We start from the raw sequence: 21,141 nt of genomic DNA, 5'->3' as shown, positions 1-21,141 counted from the left end.
ATATTCTTTAGTTCTTATAGTTTTCATAAGATAAACATAATATCATCTCCTTATCTCCTACTTCAAAGTTGTTATGGCAGAGACACCTCTATTCTCTTTACTGATGACTGGCAAGACACATGGTGGCCATAAAGCTTGTTCACCAAGAACAGACGTTATTGGGATCAATATTAGTGAAGTCAAATCACACTTTTACAATCACTAGATTACTATATATTAAGTGGTCACTTGATGACTTTATAGTAAGTGGTCACTCGATGACTAAATCTTAAGTGGTCCCATGTTGACTATAGTAAGTGGTCACTCGATGACTATATAGCAAGTGGTCACTCGATGACTAAATCTTAAGTGGTCCCATGTTGACTATATAGTAAGTGGTCCCATGATGACTATAGTAAGTGGTCACTCGATGACTATATAGTAAGTGGTCACTCGAAGACTATATAGTATGTGGTCACTCGATGACTAAATCTTAAGTGGTCCCATGTTGACTATATAGTAAGTGGTCCCATGATGACTATCGTAAGTGGTCACTCGATGACTATATAGTAAGTGGTCACTAGATGACTATATCATATTTGTTCCCATGACAACTATATACTAGATGACTATATCATATTTGTTCCCATGACAACTATATAGTAAGTGGTCACTAGATGACTACAGTGAAGCCCCATTAATCCGATAATCCGGATGTCTCGCCTCCCGGACGATTTCAGCTTGTTACCAATCTATGCCTATATAATTTGCCTCGATAATCCGGAAATTCGGTTTCCGGAACCGGACGGTAAGTAGCTGTCACCAATCAGTAAAATAAACAGTAAATTGCTTCACAGTCCGGACGCTGTAAGTTGTGTTCACGAACCGTAACAACACATCCCGGCAATGTTTACTTAATTAACTGGCCAACTGGTTTGTTGTTTTAATTAGACATTAAAAGCTCCCGACTGAAGATGCTGTAAATTTACGCTTTGATTGACACCACAATACAAAGGCGTGGATGACAAGTGAGCTGTTTTGTGATTGGTTAATGTACTTTGACAGACAAATGCGGTCACGTGGACTTAAAGTGATTTTGCTTTACGACAATGCTGCAAGTCACAAGTGTGCTTCGCTAACTTTGCGAAATGTGACCAAATACCACGTCTCATATTCAACCGATGGATGCAGGAATAATTCGGACATTCAAGGCATACTACAAAAGATCGCTTGTTAGACAGTACCTCACCTGTGCTGAGGAAGGACGTGATCAGACGTCGGATCAAATGAGGATGTCACTCGGTAAAATTATTGATGTGATGAATTCAATAAGCTTTACATTAAATGCTTATTTGTTTTAGCCAGATTCGTGTCGTTTTTGTAATATTAAGGGAAGCAACTTGGTTCTTGATTCAGTAGTCCGGACTATTCACAATCCGGACGAATTTACAGAGAAACGCAACCGTCGGGATTAACGAGGCTTCACTGTATATCATATTTGTTCCCATGACAACTATATAGTTAGTGGTCACTAGATGTCTATATAGTAAGTGGACACTAGAGATACTTGAATAGAGGCGTGGCATCAGCTGATATACATCTTAATGAAGGATGAGTGGGTTCACGAGTCAATCAGATGTCAGCTCTCTGAAACCATTTGACTTCATTTCTCAGGACACAGTAGCTGGTAGCCTCAATGCTGATTCACTGATCCAGTAAGGAGAGTAGATGTACAGGTCCAGGGACTGACTCTGGTTCGAGTGGATGCTCAAACTCAGATGCTTGTTGACATTCTCCATATTGATGTCAGTTTCCATGGAGATGGCCTTGAACTCATCCATGTCTGACGTCACATCAAGGCTTCCCGTCCAGTCACTGCCAAGATAATCTGTTATCTGCAAGAAATACGTAATTCAGCATTAGATCCTGGGAGATAGTAACTTGATGCTCTTACCTTCAACCACTCGGAACACGCCTGGATATCACAATAATTACACTGACAGAATTCACTCACTCAATTGACCATTTGAAAGTTTAAAGTGCATTATGGAACAGTTGTCTCCTGTGTTGATGAGATTGTATTTTATCAGACTTTGCTGACACACAAAGTTTAGACACAGTAACCATCTGATCTTCTTATAATGAACACAGGACGCTGGCACTGGTGATTGGGAATTGGAGTTAGAACTGGTCTCCAGCAGCCTATGCTTGAAGCACCAACTGGATTGTGATGGTCAGACTAGCTGACTTGGTCGATGCATGTCACATCCCAACTGTCAAGTCATGTTGTCAATTACAGGATGTCTGATACAGACTTGATTGTTTACAGACTAGTCATACAGCTGGAATATGGTGCGTCAACAAATATGAAATGCTTACAGTGATGAGGAGTCTGAAGGTGTTGTGCAGGTCGACTGTGTACAGGGAGGCACTCTCTCCATGGGTCAGGCTGCTGGAAGCTCCGGTTCCCTGGCAAACAGATCATCAGGATGAAGACATGGAACTCCCAGATTTACATGAGCATATCAGTTAATTCAGTTTTTATATGTCTGGGTGCTCTGATCTGTACTAAGTTTGTCTCACAGTGCCTGAACTATACTACTTTTCATGCCACCCATGACTAAATGAAGCACCACTATTTACTCCTTACTGTAAAATACACTGTCATTTTTTCTTGGTTTATCTATTAGCTGCCAGTGTGACCAGTCTCCAAATTAACAGGATAATGCACCAGTGTTAGATTAACTGACTTTAAGTGTGAATTCTCAGACACCTGGTGTTGGAATAACTAAAATTAAACTTTCAAGGACTACACTGTCATCACGTGGCAAGATTCAAATGAATGGTAAGACAACAAGTGTAGACTCACCTCCAGGGGAGAACTGCAGGTCGTACGGCAGGTAGTTGTGGAGTGTGACGGGGGCGTGGAAGCTGATGTTGTAGTAGGGGATGGTGCGAGGCACGGACTGGGGAGGCTGCAGGGGGGACCCATCCTTGCATAGAACCTGGACAGGTGGAGGACAGATGCATGCTTTACACTCTCTCAACAAATGTACTGGTGACATCACCAGCCACATCAATTCACGCAATAATCCATGCCTCTCTCCCAGCAAAATGGTAAATGTCCCATAATAAATTTAAAATTGTGAATATTTAAAATGCACCAAATCCACACCCAAAGCATGCTGAAGCCTACATTATTACCCCAGTGGATTGATCAGTGTACACTCAATTTTCTTTCTCACTCCCTGGGGAGTATACCGACCAAGCTGTCTATGAGGCACTGGGTAAATAGTCATAGTAACATCTTCTCCTAGCAGGTACCCTTTGACTGCTTATTAAGGAGAAGTCACTTGACACCAAATGACCATGGCCCTTATTTGTCACTGAAGACGAACCTTTTTAATACTGACATTAATGATTATAACATTTTGCACTTTATGATAACCAAGGGCCTAACAAGGAACCCATCCTGTTCTCTACATAGTCAGATCAAGGGGAATCAATATAAATAGATCATCACATTCTACTAGTTCACCTTGAAATTGAAAGACTTCTTCTCCTCTTTCTGTGACATACACATGAAATACTTGGCCTTCTCCTTCGCCTGTATCAGATCCGGCCACCAGATGGCGTTGTACGACAACTCATATCTGCAGCAGAAAGCGGGCACATAAATATAGACACTTTTACTTTCATCTTTGAACAAAGCATTAATATACTTGCATATAAAAGTCATTTGGGTTTTCTCTTACAACACTGGTTAAAGAGATTTGGTCAGAATATTCGCCATGGCAAACCATGGTATATTGCAAACATATAATCCTATAATAACCAATTAATTCTTGGAATTAAGTGCAGAAATATTGATCCATTACTGTTACAAATATCACCACACTCATATATTTGTTCAGACAGTGCTGACAGCGTATTAACCTGAGATAGTGCTGCCTTTTTGTTAATTCAGCAAATTCGGATACAGACACACTTTGTCTACCACAGTACACCTCTGAAAGGTTTTCATAATGTACCATTGACATATCATAATGCTATATTATACTAGAGAGATGTTATTTGGAAACACACTAAATCTCCAGGGTTCTGTCTTCATGTTATTCAGAAGCACCACTGTACCTGATATCTGCTGGTTTGACAAACAGTGGGCAGTGGTAGGCCACAAACAAGGGGAGATTATACACTTCCTGTGGTGCCAGTGTCTTGAGGCGGCTGTACTCATTGTTGGAGGCCAGAGGTCGCGTTGACCTGTACCTCTTGAGGTCCTCTGTCTTGCAGGAGATGTCGATGGCCATAGTCAGACTGTTCTGGACCTGGCAGAAGTTGGTCAAGGTTAAAAATACAGATAAACTATAGTAACATGAAAGAATCAAGTGGTTCTTCACTTCTATTCTGTAATATGTAGGACAAGAACTTCCCTATCAGTTGAAATGTTAACAACCTTTGAGCTATGGCATTGAGCCTCTCCATATAACATGATAGTGTGTGGACAGTCAACAAAACACTCTGTACATCAAGGAGTGAGTCACATATGTACTGAGCTTACAAACATAGATGAATACTTAAACCATATTTGATCCAAAATATAAATAAACAAGATGAAACTGTAAACAATCTCAGATTAATACTTAAAGCCAAGGCTTTCTATAACATTTACAACTGTCAAGTTGCATTAATAAATCAAAAGTATTCCTATTTATCTATGCTATCTATGTGAGTCGCACCTGTAGAGGGGAGACCAGCTTGATGACCTTCCTGCCCTGCCACATGTCAATGTCAAGGACGAGACAATACCGGGTGCCGTTCTGATAACACAAAGGTCAAGGTCAATACACAAATAAGTTGTCAGACAGTACTGGTTGACTCTGTCAGACAGTGATGGCTATGTTAGGATGCAACAACATAATATGTTTGAACGAGTCTTACACCTTGGGATACATCAAAGCCATTGCAACCACTCAGTCGTTGTTTTCAAAAGCCATCGTGCATTGAATTTTTGTAGTCAGTGGAGTTAGCGAGTCATAGTTGTACTGACTTTATTCACACACAATAATAGAGCCTATCCCTTTTTATGCATGCAGATTTCTTGTGACGAACATGTTACGGTTCATAAACAAGCATACTGGAAAGTTTATAACCAACAGAATCCAGTTCATGTACAGTGGAAACTGTCAAATTCAAACTCTGACTAATCTAGACATCTGACAATACAGGGCCCCGTTCCTCAAAGCGATCGTAGCGCTAAGGTGATCGTAACTCCCATACTTTAACATAGACTTACGACTGTCGTAGCGCTACGATTGCTTTGAGGAACGGGGCCCAGGGCAACATTTATAGTTATGAATGGTACTTAAACAAGCACAAATTTTAACAGTTTGGTTAGACAGATTCCACTGTACTGAAATATACATGGGGCTGCAGAAATATCCCCATACATGACAAGAGGTCAGTTCTGCGTGTAAACATGCGGATAGGGTTATTACATAACATGAACTGACAATATGTTCAGAAGAGCAATATTAAGAAATATATCTGAGATCTAGTAGACATTCTATGACATTCAGAGTGATATGAAGAACAATGACTACAACTACGCACAAGAACACTAGACAACATACACACTGTGTACACAGTACCCACCTCTGTCTCCATGTCCTCACTCTGCAGGGAGGGAATATAGGGCAGATATTACTCCAGGCAGATATGAGATATATACACCTCATAGGAGAGGAATATGCAGTATTACAAGATACTTGTTAATAGTTGTTAAGACAGATGATTGTTAATAAAGCCACTGAGGATAATATATTCTACCGAACTGCAGCACCAAACACTGTGCCATCCAGCTGCACCCATCCTGACAAACTCCCCTCATCAAATGTATCCTGAGTGAGTGAGTGAGTATGTGTGTAGTACGGTAGTTATATCAGTTATTTCAGTTATATCGCTCCAGGTGGACACAAGAAATGGGCATCACACATTGTACCTAAATCAAACCTGTTCCCCTAGCATGAAAGTGAACACTTGACCAACTAAGCTACCCCACTACCCTGAATGCACACTGAATCTCACCTTAGTTGGCGTGAGAGGCAGCAACTTTCTACAGGCTCTCTTGTGTAGCAGTGAGGGCCGAGGATCGAATCCATCAATCTGGAACCACAGATATCAGTATGAAGATGACACCAACACAACATGTTTGTCTAAAACTAATTCTGATATATCAGAAATATACTGACACTGAAAGAGTTATCAACAACTCGATTCTATCATGTTACTCCAGTCAATTTGTCATTACATATCAAGTAAGACGTCAGGTCAAATACATACTGCTAGTATACTATTCCCTTATTTCTGACCATCAGTATACATCAAGTATAATCTCAATATTATTCATGTCAGCATGCATCAAGACAAAATCTGAATATTGATTTATGTCCACAAGCATCGAGAAAATTATAAACAATTATTTGATTTATCTACGCATCGGTTTGGCAATCCACATTTTTCTGTGGATACTTCATCTGGCATCTGAGTGCATGTGAAGTGCTAAATCAGGTATCACTGGAAGCACCTGTAAAATCTTCCCCCATACACTGCCTGCCCTGTATCTACCTGTAACTTCAGTCTGTGCTTGTCCACCAGGTCGCCAGACAGGTAGTCATCATCATCGTCAAACACAAACGCTCCAGCACTGACCAGAGTGTGTCCAGCGTCAGCGAGGGCCCGCTCCACAAACCCGTGACTGTCAGGTGTGCTACACAGAAGCATTGCTTGTATTGTATGTCACTGCTTGTTACACTGAACTCATACAGGAAATAGTTTATCTGTATACATATATATGTACAGATACATGATCCATTAATTAATTAATTAATTCATCTTTCCAGCTTCCCAACCATACATCAGAACAAAGACTTAGTTATCTCAAGTCTGTGATTCACATCAAGAATTTTCTCATTACTCTACGATTGAATTTCAAGATCTATTAGAGCTAATATTTTCTTATAGAAAAAAATGTGAAAGAGAGAGGGGGGGGGAGAGAGAGAGAGAGAGAGAGAGAGAGAAAAGAGAGAGAGAGAGAGAGAGAGAGAGAGAGAGTTAGGAAGATACTGAACAAGGGTGCCATGCATTGTGCCCATGTAGGGAATCAGGCCTAATATTCCATCACTGCCTCCATTACCCCAATAGACTACATACATTCACTACATCCATCAATGTATATCTCGTATATCAGACTCCATCCATCTCTTAATCTTTCCGTCTCTACTCATGTCTAGCCCAACCTATTAATACTATTTTATTTCACTTACTCATGTTGAGTAATGATCTCCTCATCTGTGATAATCTCTATATCGTCCTCATCGTCCATGTTGTTGGTCATCTTGTTTTCTCCTCCACGGAGGATGGTGCAGCCATGGATATGGTCCTTATGGATCTGAGACAGGAATATTCAGCATCCGGTGTATAACAATATATGGACAACATGGCAAAACAAATCATCAGATTTGGTTTTCGTTGTCTACCACTGCAATAAGCAGTGTCCCTCTAAATATGACGGTGGTCTGTATATAAATCAGTCTGAACCAAACAATCAAGTGACTGACATCACCAGCAATTACGATATAATGACATGTATCAACCAAGTCAGTGAGACAACCTGATCGGTTGCCTCTACAACAAGAATGTGTTGCTGACGACAGAAAACCTGATAAGTTGCCTCTACAAAAAGAATGTGTTGCTGATGACAGACAACCTAATCAGTTGCCTCTACAACAAGAATGTGTTGCTGATGACAGACAACCAGATCAGTTGCCTCTACAACAAGAATGTGTTGCTGATGACAGACAACCAGATCAGTTGCCTCTACAACAAGCACCTGTTGCTGACGACAGACAACCAGATCAGTTGCCTCTACAACAAGAATGTGTTGCTGACGACAGACAACCTGATCAGTTGCCTCTACAACAAGAATGTGTTGCTGATGACAGACAACCTAATCAGTTGCCTCTACAACAAGAATGTGTTGCTGATGACAGACAACCAGATCAGTTGCCTCTTCAACAAGAATGTGTTGCTGACGACAGACAACCTGATCAGTTGCCTCTACAACAAGAATGTGTTGCTGATGACAGACAACCTAATCAGTTGCCTCTACAACAAGAATGTGTTGCTGATGACAGACAACCAGATCAGTTGCCTCTACAACAAGAATGTGTTGCTGATGACAGACAACCAGATCAGTTGCCTCTACAACAAGCACCTGTTGCTGATGACAGACAACCTAATCAGTTGCCTCTACAACAAAAATGTGTTGCTGATGACAGACAACCAGATCAGTTGCCTCTTCAACAAGAATGTGTTGTTGATGACAGACAACCTGATCAGTTGCCTCTTCAACAAGAATGTGTTGCTGATGACAGACAACCAGATCAGTTGCCTCTACAACAAGAATGTGTTGCTGACGACAAACAACCAGATCAGTTGCCTCTTCAACAAGAATGTGTTGCTGATGACAGACAACCTGATCAGTTGCCTCTACAACAAGAATGTGTTGTTGATGACAGACAACTGTGCTCTTATCAAATATACATTCTCTTTGGTATTTTACATTATGATTGAACAACTATCAAGCTTGCTCACCTTGACATCTGGATGTAGAGTGATGTAACAGCCGATACCAGTCTGAAAACATTCACAGAGTACAGTTATTATGTACAGTTATCATTAGGACATTCACCAAGTAGAGTAATCAAGTACACTGACAATCAGGAAGTACAGTTATCATTATTTGTTATGGAATTTATACTCCAATGGGGAATATAACTGTGTAACCACCAGGTCCTTATTTCTCAGCCCTAGCACAAGTAGCAGCAGCACATGATACAGGGGTCTAGCAGCCTGCAGGAGGGTTCATAACAGAGGCATTACCTTGTTGTTCAACTCAAACGCCGGGAGGGACCTCACTGAGGTCAGGTCTGATGCTGCAGGGGCAGTCAAAGCCTGGAACAACACAACATGGAAATGGCCATGATTAACTTTCACAATATAATTTTTTTAACCATTTTTCAACACCATCCATTTTTACAATAGGTGCAACGTAACTCCTTCACTCAGTCCATCAAGGACACCTCACTGACAGGAAGAGGTCGTAACATATTTTCTGGCTTACCTAATTTGCATTATCATCATCACCTTGACAACCCAGACACCCTTTTTGTGGAGGGTCACAACAGGTATCTGTAGTAAGCCAGATGACATCTCTCATGATCACTGTGCTATGTAGTAACAATATATGGATGCGCTAGTTCGATACTTTCTGAAACAACCTGTCACCCCATAAATAGTATGAGACTGACACTGGGAAGTACCTGTAAAACATCTCGGAGCACGCTGATGGCCTGCGGTGTGATGTTGAGGCGTAACCTGTCCTCCGAGTCCACCATCAGATACACACATGTGGGCGTGTCATCGTCATCCTCCATCATCACAGTGTCCGGCTCGTCAAACCCATGGACACCTGCAACATCAGCAGGTGTTACACACTCCGTAGTATTGACTCAATGTATGAGGGACATCTATCTGTACAGTAGAGGTGTAACACTAAGGTGGGCTGAGATACAATGAATATCCACATACAGTGTGTGTGATATGGTTTGTATAACAAGATAGTACTTCATAAGTTGACATGAATATCCACATACAGTGTGTGTGATACGGTTTGTATAACAAGATAGTACTTCATAAGTTGACATGAATATCCACATACAGTGTGTGTGATACGGTTTGTATAACAAGATAGTACTTCATAAGTTGATATGAATATCCACATACAGTGTGTGTGATACGGTTTGTATAACAAGATAGTACTTCATAAGTTGACATGAATATCCACATACAGTGTGTGTGATACGGTTTGTATAACAAGATAGTACTTCATAAGTTGACATGAATATCCACATACAGTGTGTGTGATACGGTTTGTATAACAAGATAGTACTTCATAAGTTGACATGAATATCCACATACAGTGTGTGTGATACGGTTTGTATAACAAGATAGTACTTCACAAGTTGACATGCATATCCACATACAGTGTGTGTGTGATACGGTTTGTATAACAAGATAGTACTTCATAAGTTGACATGAATATCCACATACAGTGTGTGTGATACGGTTTGTATAACAAGATAGTACTTCATAAGTTGACATGAATATCCACATACAGTGTGTGTGATACGGTTTGTATAACAAGATAGTACTTCATAAGTTGACATGAATATCCACATACAGTGTGTGTGATACGGTTTGTATAACAAGATAGTACTTCATAAGTTGACATGAATATCCACATAGAATGTGTGTGATATGGTTTGCATAACAAGATAGTACTTCATAAGTTGACATGAATATCCACATACAGTGTGTGTGATACGGTTTAATATAACAAGATAGTACTTCATAAGTTGACATGAATATCCACATACAGTGTGTGTGATACGGTTTGTATAACAAGATAGTACTTCACAAGTTGACATGCATATCCACATACAGTGTGTGTGATACGGTTTGTATAACAAGATAGTACTTCATAAGTTGACATGAATATCCACATACAGTGTGTGTGATACGGTTTGTATAACAAGATAGTACTTCATAAGTTGACATGAATATCCACATACAGTGTGTGTGATACGGTTTGTATAACAAGATAGTACTTCATAAGTTGACATGAATATCCACATACAGTGTGTGTGATACGGTTTGTATAACAAGATAGTACTTCATAAGTTGACATGAATATCCACATACAGTGTGTGTGATACGGTTTGTATAACAAGATAGTACTTCATAAGTTGACATGAATATCCACATACAGTGTGTGTGATATGGTTTGTATAACAAGATCGTACTTCATAAGTTGACATGAATATCCACATAGAATGTGTGTGATACGGTTTGTATAACAAGATAGTACTTCATAAGTTGACATGAATATCCACATACAGTGTGTGTGATACGGTTTGTATAACAAGATAGTACTTCATAAGTTGACATGAATATTAACATAAAGTGTGTGTGATACGGTTTGTATAACAAGATAGTACTTCATAAGTTGACATGAATATCCACATACAGTGTGTGTGATATGGTTTGTATAACAAGATAGTACTTCATAAGTTGACATGCATACTTTCTGCACATGAATCACAAATCTGAATTTATGTTTTTAACAACTTAGAGATCAAAGATGGGACATTTTAGACTTTTTTAGACTAAAACCAGTCATTTTGCCAGAAATCCCCCTTCCCTATTCACTTATAAATGACTACTTCACGATCTACTTATAAGTAGTTACAGCTTGAATATATAATTATTGCACATATGAAATCTCAAATGGAGGTTTGATTATTTTTCCACCTTATCTTTCAAACACAACTCCTTTGTGATAATAGTTAAAAAGAAGTGAATTCGGCAATCAGGTTCCCTGGCAAAATCTCCGTGTACTGCCTCTAGACAGGAGCAAGCCATGACTTACACCTTCCCTCTGTAGCAGTAGCGACTAAAAGCAACAAAGTAAACATCCCATAAACACAAGAAAAGGAAAAGCATGTAGGCAACAAGCACAGAGTCGATTTGGTGACTCTCAGTTATGGTGATAACACTGGTGACTACATAGACAACATTTCAACACTGAAATATAAAACAGAAGATAGGACACTCTTTATGGATAACAACTCTGCAAGTTCTATGACCAGCTCTTTGATATCAAACCCAGTCCAATCAGCTACACCTTTGTACTTAATAGGCTCCTGTATGGTTGACCTCCTCGGCTACATCTGTATAGTGTTATCCCTGCACATAATCCCACCATGTGTATCAGCACTGACACATATCGAGTTAATACACTTAGTATTCACCTGATGAAGGAGCAAGAAGTGGCTGTGTAATGTCACAAATACTGACGTTGTTATCCAAAGAGTGTCAGATCCTCTTGTTCTACCAGATTCTAAATGCCTACCACAGACTTCACAGACACACAGTGTCACTTAAAATCAGCAATAAACACACACACAAATATTAAATACACAAATGAATATTGAAAAATCATGGCAAGTAATTTCAAACACTAAACTAAAACAGACATATATTACTGGAATATGGAACAGCTGATGAAGCTGATGATGAATCTGACCAGCAGAGAGCGCAGACAGAGTGTAACACACTGAACGACATGTGACAACATCAACAGCTAACCAGTGGACACGTGCACTGGTCCTCGCGACGTTATAAACACGGGTTTATCTAGAGATGGGTCAAACAGGTCATCAGCTTCTTCCGCCTCGCTGATGTCAGCATCACTACTATCGCTGCTGAAGATGCTGCCAAGCTTGTTGGTTATATTATGGATGAAGCCCTCAGGCTCGGAATCCGACTCCCCTTGTATACTACTATGGTGACTTAAAGATTCTGAAAAAAAAGTTTTGGTTACACAAATACTTTAGGCTCTTGATGCTCAGTCAGACTAGAATGTAATGAAACTTGTTTGTCTATGATCATGGATGAAGTGTTCCCACCACCAAAGCAACAATAATGCAAAGATTCCCACCAACAAGACAAATTTGAATTAGGATCTACCAGAAAGATGAGAGTTTAATACCACTTTTAACAACATTTCAGCTGTGTCATGGGGCATTAATGTCTTAAGAATAGATCAGAATGTTACAAGTCAAGACCTCAAATTCAAGCCACATCCAGCATCCTGACACAGTTAAGGGAAGCAACTGTGTAAAGCAATACCCAGCCACCCACATATAACAAGAGAAAATATAGCATCTACCTTGCCTGTTGTGACTTATCAACAAGTATAATGACACAAATACTATTTCAATAGGCTTCATATATTCAACATATTTTATTATATTCACCAAATTCAAATCCATAAGGACATTACTACCTACTTTCCCTCCTCACAACATCTGACAAAAGGTTGTCATGACATACTCCATTTGTATTTCTTTGAGTTGGTAGCCATAGTTACTGCTAATCTTTTCTTTATTGGTTGTCAGCATTTTGCACATTGAAGGCCATACAATATACAGTGTTCAGTGTTAGCAGGCAATCAATGCCACATCCAGTACCGACTGAAGAGAAATCCTGTAATCAGCAGTTATCAACTGTTCTTATTCAAGCCAAATGTTGCATGTAGACAAGTACCATTATTGTTCCTGGTTAGTATGGGTCAGTATGTTAATACAGGTGTGCGATAATTAACTTTTAATGAGATTAGGTTAAATATTCTGCAATACACAGACACATATTGATCATAATGAGGAAACTGTTTTAGAGGTTAACAATACTTCAATATATTTCATTCATACACACAGCTTTGTGGAAATTTGTTAGTAGAATAGAGCCAGGCAAATGAAATCTACCATAGCTGCGGTCACTACCATGTCGCATGCGTCTCAGAGAGCGATGACGGATGATCGTCATGTCCGTTGATGAATCTGTGTCAGTCTCCGAGCTGCTGGACTTGACCCTTGAACGGTGCATCATATTCTGAACCTCATTCTGGAGACAGTCAGGAATGTCAAGGTCACTGTCTTCATATGTACACGCCATTGGAAAGCCTTTAGCCTTGATGATCTAGAAAAACAATAATAAAACTTTTCCAAACCTGCAGAGGTTTTCAATTCTTTGAAGAGAGTCGTCCTTGGGGTACATATTATGCATTTTCCGGCTGTAAAATGTCCTGTGACAGTTGTATCAATGTTTTTTGAATAAAAAGATTGTACAATAAATAAACTCTTTTATTTATTATACGGACCCTACCTCACGGAGTTACCTCCCTTAGCGCATGCGCACCAACTGGGTAGGCTCCTAGACCCGTATCATCATTCCTTCTGCTGAATTCTCATCAGTGAACAGAATTGCGGGGAGGTGGGTGGGCCCTACCCCAAGGACGACTCTCTTCAAAGAATTGAAAACCTCTGCAGGTTTGGAAAATTCTTTTTCAGAGAGATCGTCCTTGGGGTACATATTATGCATAAACACAGACTCCCAAAGACCGGAGGCCAGGGAGGAGGGAATTCTGTCCAAGCACACACAAAATATAGCGATCGTATCATGGAAAAAAATTTGAACAGACGCCATAACACTCACCTGTCACTGACCCAGTTTGGCTTCGCGAGAGGCATTATGGGAGGGGAACTGACAGGGAGGATTTGTGCTCAAAGACTAATACCTCTAGCATAATGAGACATTGCACGTAAAGTGCCAATGTCAGTGAAATCCGACCCACTAAGTGGCTTCTTCGCGGAGAGCACCGTGAGGGGAAAACAAAATTACCACTCACTAACGATATCGTAACTCCTTAGAGAATCGAAAGGGGGTACAGGTTCTCTGAGTGCTCGTAGAGCAGACATGTCAATAATGGAATCATTGTACAGTAGCGTCAACACAAACCAATAAACCAAGACTCACTTGGTCAGGGTGGCAGGACACTGTCCACTGGAGAGAACGGTACGACCAAAGCTTCGCGACGATTGCGTGAATGTGTATCGAGCTGATAATGGCGATATAAAAGTGCTTGGCGGCTCCAAATAGCGGCAGAGCAGATCTCTTCAATGGGGAGTGCCGCTGCAAAGCTTTTGATGCGCTACTGCCCTGACCGAAAGTGAGCCTTCAACCCCTCAGGGGAGGCTTGCCCTTAGCCTGATAAGCGGCACAAATACGTAAAACAAGCCAGCGAGACAAAGTTTGCTTGCTGCGGCTGGCAGACCAGCCTTCCCGCCACGTAACAACAGAACAGCTGGGTACCCGTACGGATCCCCTGCGTTCGTTTGATATAGACTTTGAGCGTCTTAACGGACATCCAACGGGTGAGTGCTCAGTAGGAGTGGTCCCCGATGTGGAAGGCTGGGTAAGAGTAGGAAGTTCGATAGGAGCTGTCACATGGAAAGCGTGGATCGACCTTCGGTTCGGTAAGTATCTGGGAGGCTTAATGCTGACACGATCCGTGTGAAACACAGTCAGCGCCGGTCGGACGACATAGCATGTATATCGCCGACTCTTCGACCAGATGTTACCGCCACCAGAAACACAGCTTTCCAGGTCAACAACTGAATGGAAATAGCCGATAGGTGTGAGAAAGTGGGACCGGACAGCCAATCGAGCACGATCGACAAATCCCAAGGGTGGACTGGTTCGCCTGAGAGCAGGTCGAATCCGTTCCGCCAGCTAGAAAGCTGTATGAGAGGGTGCTGCCCCAGAAGAGCACCATCGACAGGGGTGTGAAAAGTGGAAATAGCGGTGGAGTAGCCACGCGAATGGTCGAAGCCGCCAGGCCTTCTTCCAAACGAGCTTGCAAAACTCCAATACCGGACTAAATCCGCAGAGAAAAGGGATCTGCAATGCCCTATCTGAACACCAGCGGCGCATAGCGGGACCACCTATCCTCATACTGAACGTTTGTCCGAATCCATACCTCAGAAGCCAGAATTGTGTCTGCAACTGCTGCAGGAATTCCGCGTGCCTCGAGGTTAGACCTGACAGAGGCCAAGCCACCCACTGAATCCGTGGATTTGGGTGGGCTCACGTTCTGAGTGAGAATGTCCGATTCGCCAAAGGTAATAGAACAGGAGGCTGAGCCAGAAACCTGAGAATTACGGAAACCAGCTCTGTGACGCCAAAGCGGTGCCAGTAGCACAAGTAGCCGAGCTGGCTGGGTGGACAGCTGTGAAAGGACACGGGGAATAAGTGGTAACGGGCGGAACGCATGAGAGCACTTTGCCCGTCCAATCCAGCAGGAAGGCGTCGGCAGCCAACGCCCTCTGGTCCGGTATCCGAGAGCAGAACACGGGTGTCTGATGCGTCCCTTGGGGCGCAAACAGATCCACCTCGAGCGACCCGCATACAACTGGGAGATTACTGTGAATATCTGCCTGTCGAGCATCCACTGCGGGGGGCCAGGATCCGGCGAGGCGCATCTGCTCGCGTTCTCCAGCCCCGGAGATAAACAGGGAGTACCTGACAATCGTACTGGTCGCTCCAGAGGAGAAAGTCCCACGCTTCCCGGAGGAGCGCTGGGGACACCGTGCCTCCCTGCTTCAGGATGTACGACATGGCCGTCTGGTTGTCTAACTGAAGACGGACTACCTGGCCACGGACATGCTCTCTGAAGCGCTCGAATACCAACCGCACAGCTCTCAGCTCCAACACGTTGATGTGAAGGTGAGAGTTTCGGCTTCGGACCAGAGTCCGGAAGCCGACAGACTGCCCAGCCCCCAGCCCGTGAGGGACGCATCTGTCTGAACTGTGAGAGCTGGCGTCGGGATTTCCAAGGGGAACCCCCTGGTGAGATTCCCGACATTTGTCCACCACTGAAGGTGAGGTGTCAACCACTCGGGGACTGTGAGACTGCGCTCCAGATCCTCCGTGTGAGTCCACAGCCGAGCCAAAGCTTGCTGTATGGGACGCATCCTCAACCGCGCCCGCCACACTACAGAGATCGTCGCCGCCATATGGCCCAGTAGACGGAGCCAAGTCCGTGCTGGTGCCTGGGGCTGGGAGAGGAATGAAGATACCATCTCCGAACTCTGGTGACCGGTCGGGCGACAAGGAAGCGAGATCCTTGTTCGTTTGGAATCGCTCCCAAGAAAAACCAAGTCCTGGGTGGGTACCAGGTCGGATTTCTTGAGGTTGATGATCCACCCCAGTCGAGTTAGAATGTCTATCACTGTGTGAGTAGCATCTTGACTTCGCTGGCTGTGTTAGTGCTCCGAGCAACCAGTCGTCTAGGTAAGGGTAACAACGCCTTCCTGCGAAGCGAGCTAGGTAGCTGGGACTAACATGAGCTTGGTGAACACCCTTGGGGCAGTCGATATGCGGAGGGGAGCACCCTGAATTGATAATACATCCCGTCGTAAAGAGAACCGGAGGTACTGCTTGAACGAGGGATGTATGGGTACATGCAGAATCGCATCCTTTAGGTCGATTGACGTGAGCCAATCGCCGGCTGAACAGATGAGATCACCGGCGCGGTGTCTCCATCTTGAAGGATGGTACTTCGAAAGCATGCGATTCAACCCCTTGAGGTTGAGAATCGGACCGGAACCCGCCGTCTTTCTTCGGGACGAGGAAGTGCGTGGAGTAAAATCCCGCCTGTTCCTCTCCGGTGGAATGCGCTCCGATTGCGGACTTGTCCAGCAGAGCCTGAACTTCGTCGCGCAATATGTCCGCCTGGCTTGGCATGACGGCACGGAGTCGCGCCGTATGCCGGTGAAGTCGGGCGGACTCCCGCTCCACAGTGGGAGATGGCCTATGCTGACCGTGGCCAGCACCTGCTGCGTTGTTGGTAGCCTTCTCCCATTCTGGCAGGAATAGAGAGGCTGCCTCCCACTGGGATATGGGGTAGGAGCGTCGCGTGGACCCTAGTAGCCGGAGCTGACTGGGTGTGACACCTGCGGCTTGAAGCGGCAGCCTGTTGGGTTAACGGGAGGTCGGGGCAGACCTCCCGCCCTGAAGGCTGGGAGCTAGTCGAGGACTGCTCCTTGCCCCTACCCTTGGCGGACCTACTCCTCCGCCTACCCCCAGCGGCGAAGCCAGCCGGCAGACTTCGGTGTAGGCTGCACCCGGCGGAGGAAGGTGGCACGCGGAGCCTTGGGCGAGAACACCCGGAGTGCTCCAACAAGGCCTTAGAATCCTTGAAGGAGGTAGCTGCAGCGGCAGCCTCCCGTATGACCTGCTGTGCCCGGGGAAGAGGGTCGCTCCCAGACGGAAAGGGAGAGCCAGCAAGGTCTGCTGTGTTGCTGCCGAGTACCTGGGCGTCGACAGCCACAGCCTGCGCATCCCCATGACTCGCGCATCACCGTCGGCGCAGCAGACCGCCAAAGAGTCGCGCGGTGAGCCTGAACTTCCGACAGCTGGCGGAGGTGCCACGACATCGCGGCGACATCGCCGCCAGCATGCCCCTCCGCCTCAGGGCCGACCTCTCTGCTCGAGGAGAGGTAGGCCTCATGGACCACCACCCGCACCTGCTGCATCCTCGTTCCGGTAGACCTCCTCGTAGGTCGAATGCAGGCGCTGCGCAGAAGCCAGCGAGGGCAAAGGTGGAGTGAGGCCCTTGCCGAGCAGCCGGAGCTGCTCGAGGAGGAAGCCGAGCCTCCCCAGAGCGACGGAAGTGAAAACACACTTCGTCAACGATCGGTACGGCGAACAGGGAATCCTCCCCAAGCTGGTAGCGCGCCTTACGAGTTCAGGTAAGTCAAACCTGACTTCGGGTACCAGACAAGAGGGATCGACCACGTCCGCGACCAGCGATGGCAGAATGCGGAGCTGCGTCTGTGAGGGTTGCCTAGGGGCAAAAGCGCCTCGCCAGGCAAAGCGGAACTCAGTCGAGTCCACGCTACCAGCAGGCACAGCGGCCTGGGGTAGGCCCTCGGCAATTCTCTGCGGACCTCCCGCAAGGCGAAGCAAAACGGAAGCCGCCCGTCATGCTCCTCGACCTCCCGAGCTCCATTGCCTCGGCGTCCGAGCCCGAGTCAGAGGCTGGGTCTCCTCCGTAAGAGGACCCTAACCCCGACCCGGTGGACTGCCTAGCGCTGGGCACCACAGGAAGGGAGGAACAGACCGACTGCTCCACGCCAGCGCCAGCCCGGCGTCGTGGACCCCGTCCCGAGGCGCTGGAGGCAGGCCAGGCAGAACTGGTGCCTCGGCTCTCATGGGGCGGGTGTGCGCAGGGACCGGAATACCAGGAATACTCAACGGCCCAAGCGCAAGCTCCGAGAGGGGGACTGGGAGCACCTCCCTCTCCGGAGCAGCCGAGGCGTCCGGATCCGAAGCCAGAGGCAACGGATCGACAGACGCCTCAAGGCTGAGGGATCTAGCCGAGGCCGGCGATCCCACCCCCGGACTCTCCGCCCCCCGTCCGGAGTGGGCGAGGAACTCCTGGCGGAGACCTCCAACCGACTCCCGAACGAAGGACTTCATTGAGTCCATCTGCTTCTGAAACATCGACTCCATTAGAGACATGTCAAAACCACTCGAAGTGGTAGGAGAGGGGGAAGGGCCACGGGATTTTTTTCCTTTTTTGGACGCCCGTTTAGATTTTGACGGGGGAACCTGCGTCAGGTCCCCTCCCGCCTCACGCATCTCGCGGTAAAACAGGGTGTCGGCCGCCCGCCTCTTCTGTGCCGGGGAAAGGCCAGACAAATTGAACATGTATCAGCCACATGGCCCGTCTTCTCCAGACAGGCCGCGCATTGGGAGTGACTGTCAGCCGGGGAATACTTCCCCACAGACCGAACAACAGGTAAAAGCCTGAAACAAACACGTAAAACATGTTAGTTAACTTGTGGCCAGAAGCAGAGAAACACGTAGAAAACATTGAAAAATACGTGAAGGTTACCACGGAAAGTAATAGTTGGTTTTAAAGCGCCAATATTACGACCACGCGACACGCTAAACTTCCCGCCATGGCAGAGCAAACTTGCGTAAACCACGGGGAAAGTTTGCGTATTTTGATAGTACTTATACAAAGTCACAATTATGGAAACAACCACTGTAAGGCTTTACTGTTATTGTTTTAGACAAATAAAACCAAACATACAGGTGGTGTCTCAGACATCTTAAAATACAAGCGCCCGTCACGGCTCATGAAAGAGTAATCACAACGAACGTCTGTTCAGGGCCGTGACAGCAGAAGGAATGATGATACGGGTCTAGGAGCCTACCCAGTTGGTGCGCATGCGCTAAGGGAGGTAACTCCGTGAGGTAGGGTCCGTATAATAAATAAAAGAGTTTATTTATTGTACAATCTTTTTATTCAAAAAACATTGATACAACTGTCACAGGACATTTTACAGCCGGAAAATGCATAATATGTACCCCAAGGACGATCTCTCTGAAAAAGAATATATAAAGTTATGTTAGCAACGTGACTACAATGATGAGGTATTAACAAACATGTCATGTTTTTGTTGAGAGTCTAGGTTCAATGCATGACTGTCTTGACAATAACATCACACAGTAGACAAGGAATATATCTTGTAGCTCCTACCTTGATGAGGACTTCTCATGGTCTGAGAGACCCTCCTTCTCACACACTGGACAAGGACTACATCTTGTAGCTCCTACCTTGATGAGGACTTCCCATGGTCTGAGAGACCCTCCTTCTCACACACTGGACAAGGACTACATCTTGTAGCTCCCTACCTTGATGAGGACTTCCCATGGTCTGAGAGATCCTCCTTCTCACACACTGGACAAAGATGTAATTTTCTGAATAAAATTGATATTTTATACTTATCCTGACTCATGCTATTTGCTTGTCTTCTTCTTCTTGCGAACACAGTGGAACACTTGTATCTCCCAATTGAAGTTCCCTTCAATGTAAAATCACTAATTAGTACTCACCACGAGTTATCTTTCCCCTCTAAAGCTCGGGAACGAGGGCGAGGGCGCCACCTCCCACCATGTGCCTCACTCTCTCCTTTTATAGCGAGCCCAACACTTGAATTTACAGGGAAATCCAAAGTGTTATGTGGGGAGGACGGGAGGGCTTACCTCATGAGTCAGGATAAGTATAAAATATCAATTTTATTCAGAAAATTTCATATTTTTCCTTATCCTGACTCATGCTATTTGCTTGTAGAATCCGTCGGATACGGAGGTGGGAATATATAATACTTTGGATTTGGATAATTAGTGATTTTGAACTGTAATGACTGTAATAACCCTTATGGGAACTTCATAAAGGCACTGATTGATGAATTCCTGCTGCTAACTGCTGCCATACATGGGTTATTACAATATAATTATATGATAAAAGTATATACAACATTAATACAAAGCTTAAGACTAATAGACTTAAGTCGTTAATATGATAGCATAAACTCCTTCGAGTTTATTAGCTAATATACTTTTATGAAGTAACCAAAGTACTAAGCTTAAGATATGAATAAACGTAAGCTATATGAGTATAGTACTGTGCTTAAGATATAATTTAACTTAAGCTATATAATAGCAAAAAAAAACTCCGTAGAGTTTGTTAGCTAATACATTTTAAAATGTGACCATAATACTGAGCTTAAGATATGATGAAACTTAAGCTATAATAGCAAAACTTCTTAAGAGTTGTTAGCTAAA

Source organism: Haliotis rubra, unplaced genomic scaffold, assembly GCF_003918875.1.
Source record: "Haliotis rubra isolate DU_JTF1 unplaced genomic scaffold, ASM391887v1 Scf401, whole genome shotgun sequence".
Lineage (NCBI taxonomy): Eukaryota > Metazoa > Mollusca > Gastropoda > Lepetellida > Haliotidae > Haliotis > Haliotis rubra.
Note: the sequence above shows the minus strand (reverse complement) of the source record.